This window comes from Trichechus manatus, unplaced genomic scaffold (assembly GCF_000243295.1).
Source record: "Trichechus manatus latirostris isolate Lorelei unplaced genomic scaffold, TriManLat1.0 scaffold00100, whole genome shotgun sequence".
NCBI classification, from domain to species: Eukaryota; Metazoa; Chordata; class Mammalia; order Sirenia; family Trichechidae; genus Trichechus; species Trichechus manatus.
In genome coordinates this window covers 3,784,503-3,791,891 of record NW_004444036.1, presented here as the reverse complement: position 1 = coordinate 3,791,891, position 7,389 = coordinate 3,784,503, and the positions used below count along the sequence as shown (strand labels likewise).

General features: G+C 45.1%; 1 protein-coding gene across 1 annotated transcript in view; it reads left to right on the top strand.

Annotated features, from left to right (window-relative positions):
- Positions 1-5,420: 5,420 nt before the first annotated feature.
- Positions 5,421-7,389, top strand: part of SH3KBP1 (SH3 domain containing kinase binding protein 1) — a 407,394-nt gene continuing 405,425 nt past the window's right edge. Inside the window, exon 1 of the mRNA XM_023737264.1 lies at positions 5,421-5,439. The gene's annotated coding sequence lies outside the window, so the exon portion shown is untranslated. The remainder of the gene's footprint in view (positions 5,440-7,389) is intronic.

Below are 7,389 nucleotides of genomic sequence, written 5' to 3'. Positions count from 1 at the left end.
ACTATGAGCACCCAGTGCTGTTGCCTGTAAGGACTGGGGGGCACCTCTTATTCTTGGGCCCCTATAGCAGATGGGTAGGTGGCGTGGGTGGAGCCACTAGTTCAGGCCCCTGATGTGGGTAGGTGAAGACCTTGTTTAATGGGCAGAGCAGTGTCAAATGTCATGAACCTGCCACTTCACAGCTGAAACAGTTGAAGTTAGACTTCAGGTACATACCCTGTTGTACTGTGGTAATGAGGGCCTATGCTGTTGAAATGGGCCCACACAAGTCTATGCAGGGGGAAAGGCACTCAAAGTCCATGGATCCTTTATGCCTGTGCCTAGGCAAAGGAGCTGTGCCTACCCTGAGAGTTCCTGGCTTAGGGGAGCTGGTGGTTTATTTTTTTCCCCCTTTGTTGATTAATTCCCTCTCCAAGGCCAGGAGAATGGCTCAGGGCATGTGACGGGTCCTGCTTCCGGCCCAGGGGACTCGGCAATTGCTGAAGCCGGTCCCAGACCCAGTGCAGAGCAGGGAGCAGGGAGGTAAATGGGAGAGAGGTTTTTCCTGTAAGGGGAGTGTTTTTGATTCGTGCAGTAGGCCAGATGCAAATACTTATCTTTTGCTGATCGAGGGCTGCTTCTCACTGCTTATGGATGGCTGAGTAGACTCTGTGCCACTGTGTCTCTCCTGGTATGGAAAATGCCTCCTGAGCGCTGCTGCTTGCCTGCCTCACCGCTTACTCCTGAGCTGATCCGGGCTGAAGGCTCCGGCTCCTGCCTTGTCAGATCTGGCAACTCCTTGCTGCTTCCGAAATGTCTCTCCCTCCCCCTGCCACTCAGTCTGATTCCTCAACTTTGCCTTTGATATTCAGGGCTCCTAGATTGTCATATATAATCGATTCACTTGTTTTTTCGGGTCTTTGTTATAAGAGGGATCACCGGAAGCGTCTGACTACTCCGCTATCTTGGCCCTGCCAGTATTGACTTCTTAACAATATTAATTCCAATCCATGAACATAGAACATCTTTCCATTTATTTAAGTCTTCTTTAATCTCTTTCAGCAGTGTTTTAAAGTTTTCCTTGTATAAGCCCTTCACGCCCTGGTTAGATTTATTCCTAAGTATTTTATTCTCTTAGATGCTATTGTAAATGGAATTGTTTCCCTAATTTCCCTTTGAGATTTCTCAGTTCTGGTGTATAGGAACCCAACTGATTTTTGTTTGTTGACCTTGTACTCTGCAACTTTGCTAAATTGTATTCACTCTTAATAAGATTCCAACTTGAGCTCATTATCCCCTGCCCAATGACTTTCTTTTCCACCAGGTTGATCTCTCCATTTACATAGCCTCCAAAACTAGGTAACAAAATATTTCTCTCAAATCCTCCTTCTTCTTTGCTTCATACCCTCTCCCCAAATCCTGTGGCTCACCAGATTCTGTCATATGTACCTCAGAAATGGCTCTAGAATGCAACCTCCTCTTTGTGGGTGTTTTTTGCCATTAATATGTCTGGCCTGGACCATGGCCTCCCACTTGGAGGCTCTCCCTCTTCCAGCCCCTCTTCTGCAGGGCTCACCAGAGTTACCTTCCTAAAATCAGTCTGCTGAGAGATTTGTGCTCCAACTTGTTGCCTACAGGGTCTCATTCCCACATCTTGTTGAACATCTTGTTCACAGATTCCCTTAGAATCTTCTGTTTGGGCTGTACCACTGCCCCTTCCACACAGACCTTCATAAGCCCCCTCACAACACTGTGTGTTTCCCATACTCTTAGAAGTCTCACTTGTTCTTCCCTCTGTCTGGAAGGCCAGGAAATGTCTGTACAACCTGGAGAGCCAGCTCCAGTGTCACCCCAGTCTGTGATGGGTCCCTGGAATTTAACTTCTGAAAGGTCAGGGAAAAAGAGAAGACATTTTTGCTAGTCAATTCGTACTTTTAAATCTTTGTTACTAATAAGAATAAAAAAGTCCCCTATCAATAGTTTATCAGCTCCCATTTTAAGAAATTGGCCTGTTGGGATGGTTTCTTCCTATGTTAAATGCCAATTATTCTACTTAAAGTTATTAACATTTATTACAACACTTATTTCACACATATGACCTTAAATTGCTATCTGGTGCTTTTGGAAACTTTTTCTGAACATCCTTTGATTTGCTTTTTAGTTCATCCTTTGATTTGCTTTTTAGTTGGGGAAATGCCCTTCCTTACACACGACCCTTGTAATTTGTTGGGGGAGGGGGTCAAGGTATGGTGGGTAGAAATCAGTAGAAGCCTGTTTTCCCAGGACCATTCTTCCAATTTACTATTTTCTCAGACAAGCAGCACTGTAAAAAAGGATGGAACGATGTTCTCGGCAAGTTAGCCTGTAGACTGGGGCTTTTTGTGTGTGTTTTAGGTGCAAAGTTCCTGAGACTGATCAGCTTTGAAGTTGGTTACTCAGGCATTATTTGGATTTTTAAACAAGAACACCCTATTCCAGTTTTATAGCTTTGTGGAAAAGCACATTTCACCGTCTAGTTACTTCATTTGTGTTTTCCTTTATAAGGCAAAGTTTTCCTACCAAGGAAATCACGGTTTAGATGTTTTATAAGTGATCTACTTCTTTGACTTGATTACTTTTCCTCTCCATGTCGTTGTTGTTGAGTCGGCTCCAATTCGTGGTGACCCCATGTACAACAGAATAAAATGCTGCCTGGTCCTGCATCAACCTCATGATCACTGACATGCTTGAGTCCATTGTTGCCTTCCAACCTAGGGGGCTCATTTTCCAGCACTGTATTGGACAATATCCTGTTGTGATCCATAAGGGTTTTTATTTTTCTATATTTTATTGTGTTTTTGGTGAAGGTGTATAGAGCAGTTATGTTCCCATTCAACAATTTCTACACAAGTTTTTCAGTGGAGTTGGTTACAATGTGTGAACATTCTCATTATTTCTGTTCTGGTTGTTCCGTTTGATCCATAAGGTTTTCATTGGCTAATTTTCAGAAGTAGATCACCAGACCTTTCTTCCTAGTCTGTCTTAGTCTGGAAGCTCTGCTGAAACCTGTCCTCCATGGGTGACCCTGCTGGTATTTGAAATACTGGTGGCATAGCTTCCAGCATCCTAGGAACATGCAAGCCACCATAGTACAACACACTGACAGACAGGTGGTGGTTCATCTCCACAGAGCTGGTAAACCCAGTTCTCTTGGATTTGTTGAAAAGGATTCCCTGAAAAAAAAAAAAAAAAGAGGGAGTGGGTCATTCTGAGAGAGGTTATCAAGCCAGATCAATTATAATAGGTCAAGATGTTCTTTCTGTGGCTCTTGGTCCTCCTGACAAAAGTTATCTTTAACCCAGTATACATAATGCAAAGGAGGACTGGAAAAGCCTGCCTTGGAGCCTGCCCAGAGGCCTGACCACTAGGTTAAGGTGATGTCTGCCAGGGTTCTCCACTGTAAAGTTACTATTTTTCTCTTTGGAAATAATAAATATTTATTTTAGGGAAAATACTTTGAAACTATGCAAATATCCTGTTTCTCTTTAAACTTTCACCCACTAATTTTAGAATTGTAGGTGGATCGTGCCTTCATCAGTTATTACTGTGGTGTTCTAATGCTGATTTTTCTCCTTCCCTCATTTCTTCCACTATTTATTAATTGGAATTCTTCTGTAAGGAACAGTTGTCCCTTCTTCCCCATTTATTAGGACTCAATGATATTGATTTTATTCTTTGGGTTATGATTGAATACTATCGTTATTTATCTTGTTGCTCAAGTTGTTCCAGCTTTGGCTGTTGGAAGTGCTTTCAGGTTGGCTTCTGTGCCCTTTTGACATGCCCCTGTCCCTTTTTTTGAGCACTTCGGTACTTTCTAGCATCATGAGATGTTTACAGTTCTCCATGAAGCTCACTGGAAGCACTACATAATGGCTGTCTTTTGTAAACCACTCTGCATGTAATTTATGTTAATGTAAAGATGATATTATATTAAAGGTTATCAAAGCAAAGTATCATTCATTACATACAAATTACAGATGTCAAGTCTGAGTACTTGGAGAGAGCCAAGTATGACAGGCTGTAAGTGCTAGATAGGCAGATGCGCAAAATCCTTTGCCGTCATTCTGACTCATAGTGACCCTGTAGGACAGAGTAGAACTGCCCCATAGGGTTCTCCAAGGCTGTAACTCTTTATGGAAGCAGACTGCCACATCTTTCTCCCTTGGAGCGGCTGGTGGGCTCAAACAGCCAACCTTTTGCTTAGCAGCTGAGCACTTTATCCACTGCACCACCAGGGCTCCCTGGCAGATGCTCAACCACCTTCGGTTCTTAACCAACAATGTTACTACCACTGAGCAATACAGTAGTGCCATTTAAGTCACGTGGTACCATTTTAAGTGGGATAGCTCAGCTACTCTCCATTCCTAAATGCATTACCTATTCCGGTAGAAATGGGAGTTCAGTGGGGACAAAGATGTGATATTAAATACGGTTGTATTTCTCTAGAACTATTCATGAGACAAGTTCACATAATTTGAAATATTGCACTAACTATTCTGTTAAAAATACTCTTGTAAGAGGGAGGCAGGAAGAGGAATTATACATCTATTCTTGTCAGCAGCTGGATTTGAATCTTGACATTAACTTCCCTTCTGCTGGTCAGCAAAAGTGTTTCAAAGAAAAGATGAAAGCACAGTAGGAACAATTCAGAAGAACCAAACAATAAGTGAAAAAAAAATGGAATGTTCATTTTTGTAATGTAAAATGAAAAACATACATAGTGTTTTGTCAAAAGGACAGATCTTATATGATCTCACTTTATGAACTATCCGGAATAGACAAATGCATAGAGACAAAAGTCAATTAGTAGTTATCAGGGGCAGGGGGAAGGGAGGAGAGGGTGTTATTGCTTAAGGGGTACCAAGTTTCTACTTGGGGTGATGAAAAACTTTTCAAAATAGTGATAGTTGCACAACATGGTAAATGTAATTAATGTCACTGAACTGTACAGCTAAAAATGGCTAAAAAATATATAGTGTTTTGAGTAGAATCAACACAACTTAGTTCAGTTAAGCATTAAAATTAGGGCTCAGATCAGGTATTTTCAAAAATGTAAAGTCTTGCCATCAATCTTTCTTTTGTGATAAGCTGACAAATCTGTCCATGCAGGAAGCATCCCCCAATCAAGGAGTAGGAACACAGTACATCATAAGGTATGTCCTGAAACAGACCGGAGCCTAAACAAACCGCAAAACTTTGTCTGTCTTCACCTCTGTTAAGCTGGGTGGGGTGTGGGAGAAGAACCGAGAAGACTGTCTTCCTCTTGTAGGACAGACAGATGAGTAAGATTAAGCAGGACAGAAGACAAGCTGCTGACTGGTTTTTTGTTTTTTGTTTTCTTTTTAGCTCTAGAGGTTTCACCCACCAGTCTGCTGGCTTAAGGTGTATTAGCCCCTGGGATGTCATATACCTCCAGTCATGGTGAGTATCATCAACATTCAAAAGCTTCTTGACTCACTGTTCGGAGAATGCCTGGGGGCGGCCAGCCAAGAATTCTCAGCACCCCTGATGCTAGTGCACCACAAGTCCAGATCTGCTATTTCTGTGTTGAAACACGCTCAGGGCACTTTCAGAGGTCTGAACCTCTTTCGGAGAGGGTTAAGATGACTCAATGACTCTGGCCTTGGTGAAGAGAACCACCTCTGGAATTGGGATGACCCCAAACCAGTTCCTCTGGGTGGGGTTCAGGAAAAAAAAAGTCCCAGTAATAGTGGGTCTTAGCCAGGCTCTAAGATCACATCACAAAGCTTCATGGCTCTAATTAGACCCTGATATGCCAAGACATCTAATGAGTGAGGCACCATGGCGCCTGGAGCAGGTATAATTGAGTATTCATCCCTGCCCTCAACCCTTCTTCACATTCTTAATCTCCCTATTCTTTAATCCCTTCCTTAGGAGTCTGACGTTGATGTTACTACTACTTCAGTCTCAACAGCTGTGTGGATGGGCCTTTTGCCCCTTGATCAGTCTCCTGTTCAGACTGCTCTGACACACACATGTAAAGGTTTTAGAAAGATGATGCTACTGAATTCTTGTTGGTAAAACCCTGACTTTGAGGGTCTTTAAAAAGCCACTTTAACAGTTATAAGAACATCTTTCTACAGAAATCTCAGGACCTAACTAGTTTACAGTAGGTGAGGTATGGTGGTAGCCCTGTATTAGGTAGGGGTCAGCTTTTATTTGTCCCCATGTAGATCTACTAACCCTTAGCTTTCTCCATTTTTTCAGGGGCCAATGATCTAATTTCTCTATTGTCTTATTTTCTTTCTGCCTGAATGGCTCCCATCTCCTTCACTATCTCTTCCTACCACCAGAGGGTAGAGAGGGAAAAGGAAATAACAGAAGGGAACAAACAAACAAACAAAAAAACCCAAACCCATTGCCTTGGAGCCCATGCCGACTCACAGCGACCCTATAGGACAGAGTACAACTGCCGCAGAGGGTTTCTAAGGCCATAAATCTTTACGGAAGCAGACTGCCGCATCTTTCTCCCAGGGGAGCGACTGGTGGGTTCGAACCCCCTATCTTTCAGTTAGCAGTCAAGCGCTTAACCACTGCACCACCAGGGCTCTTAAAAGGAAATAACGGGAACGTAAATGAATTTGGTCGCTGGCAGAGTATCTGTGGTGAAAGGTGTGGTGGTGAATGGACCTAAAGAGGAGCGCGTGAATTGCCCACGAATTCCCTGTTTGCATTTTAGCTTCCACACTCAGGGGTTGGTAGCCCAGGTCTGGGGGGTCAAAAGGGCACAATGATGTTTGTTGGGGAGGGAGCGTCACTGGATTTCTGGGAACATCCGAGCGCTGGCAGAGTCATCGAACCACAGCTGGCCCAAGTGTGGGATCTGGAGGGTCCCAGCAAGGTTCGGTGTGGGGCGACGCGCCTCACCAGCCCCGCTGCGCCCTTCTCTATCTTGCTCCACCTCCATGCCATCAGCTTCGACATCCCGAACCACACTGAACGGGTCACTTCTCCTTCCCTCCCAACAGCCCCTCTAGGAGGCCTTATTCTGGGTTGCCTCGACCTCCCGGACTATATGCCGTCACCCTCGGCACCCACTGGCCGCCTGGGAGCTCCCCAGGTATTGGGCCATTCACCTGCCCAAGGTCTCCTCTCCGCCGCTGCAACTCCGCCTCCCTTCGTCCCCTCCCCGCCAGCCTCCTTCTCTTCCTTCCCACGTGCCCCTCCACTCCCCCGCGTCCGCCCCACAGACCCCCGGCGCCTCCGGTCTCGAGGAGTCTCGCGGCACTTCCTGGGGCATGAGCCCAGCGGCCGCGGGTGGGGGCGGCTTCGCAGAGCTGCGTCCCCCGAGTGGGCGGTGAGGAAGGCGCCGGAGCGCTCGGCCGCAGGGACGCCCCCGGCGCCGGCCCC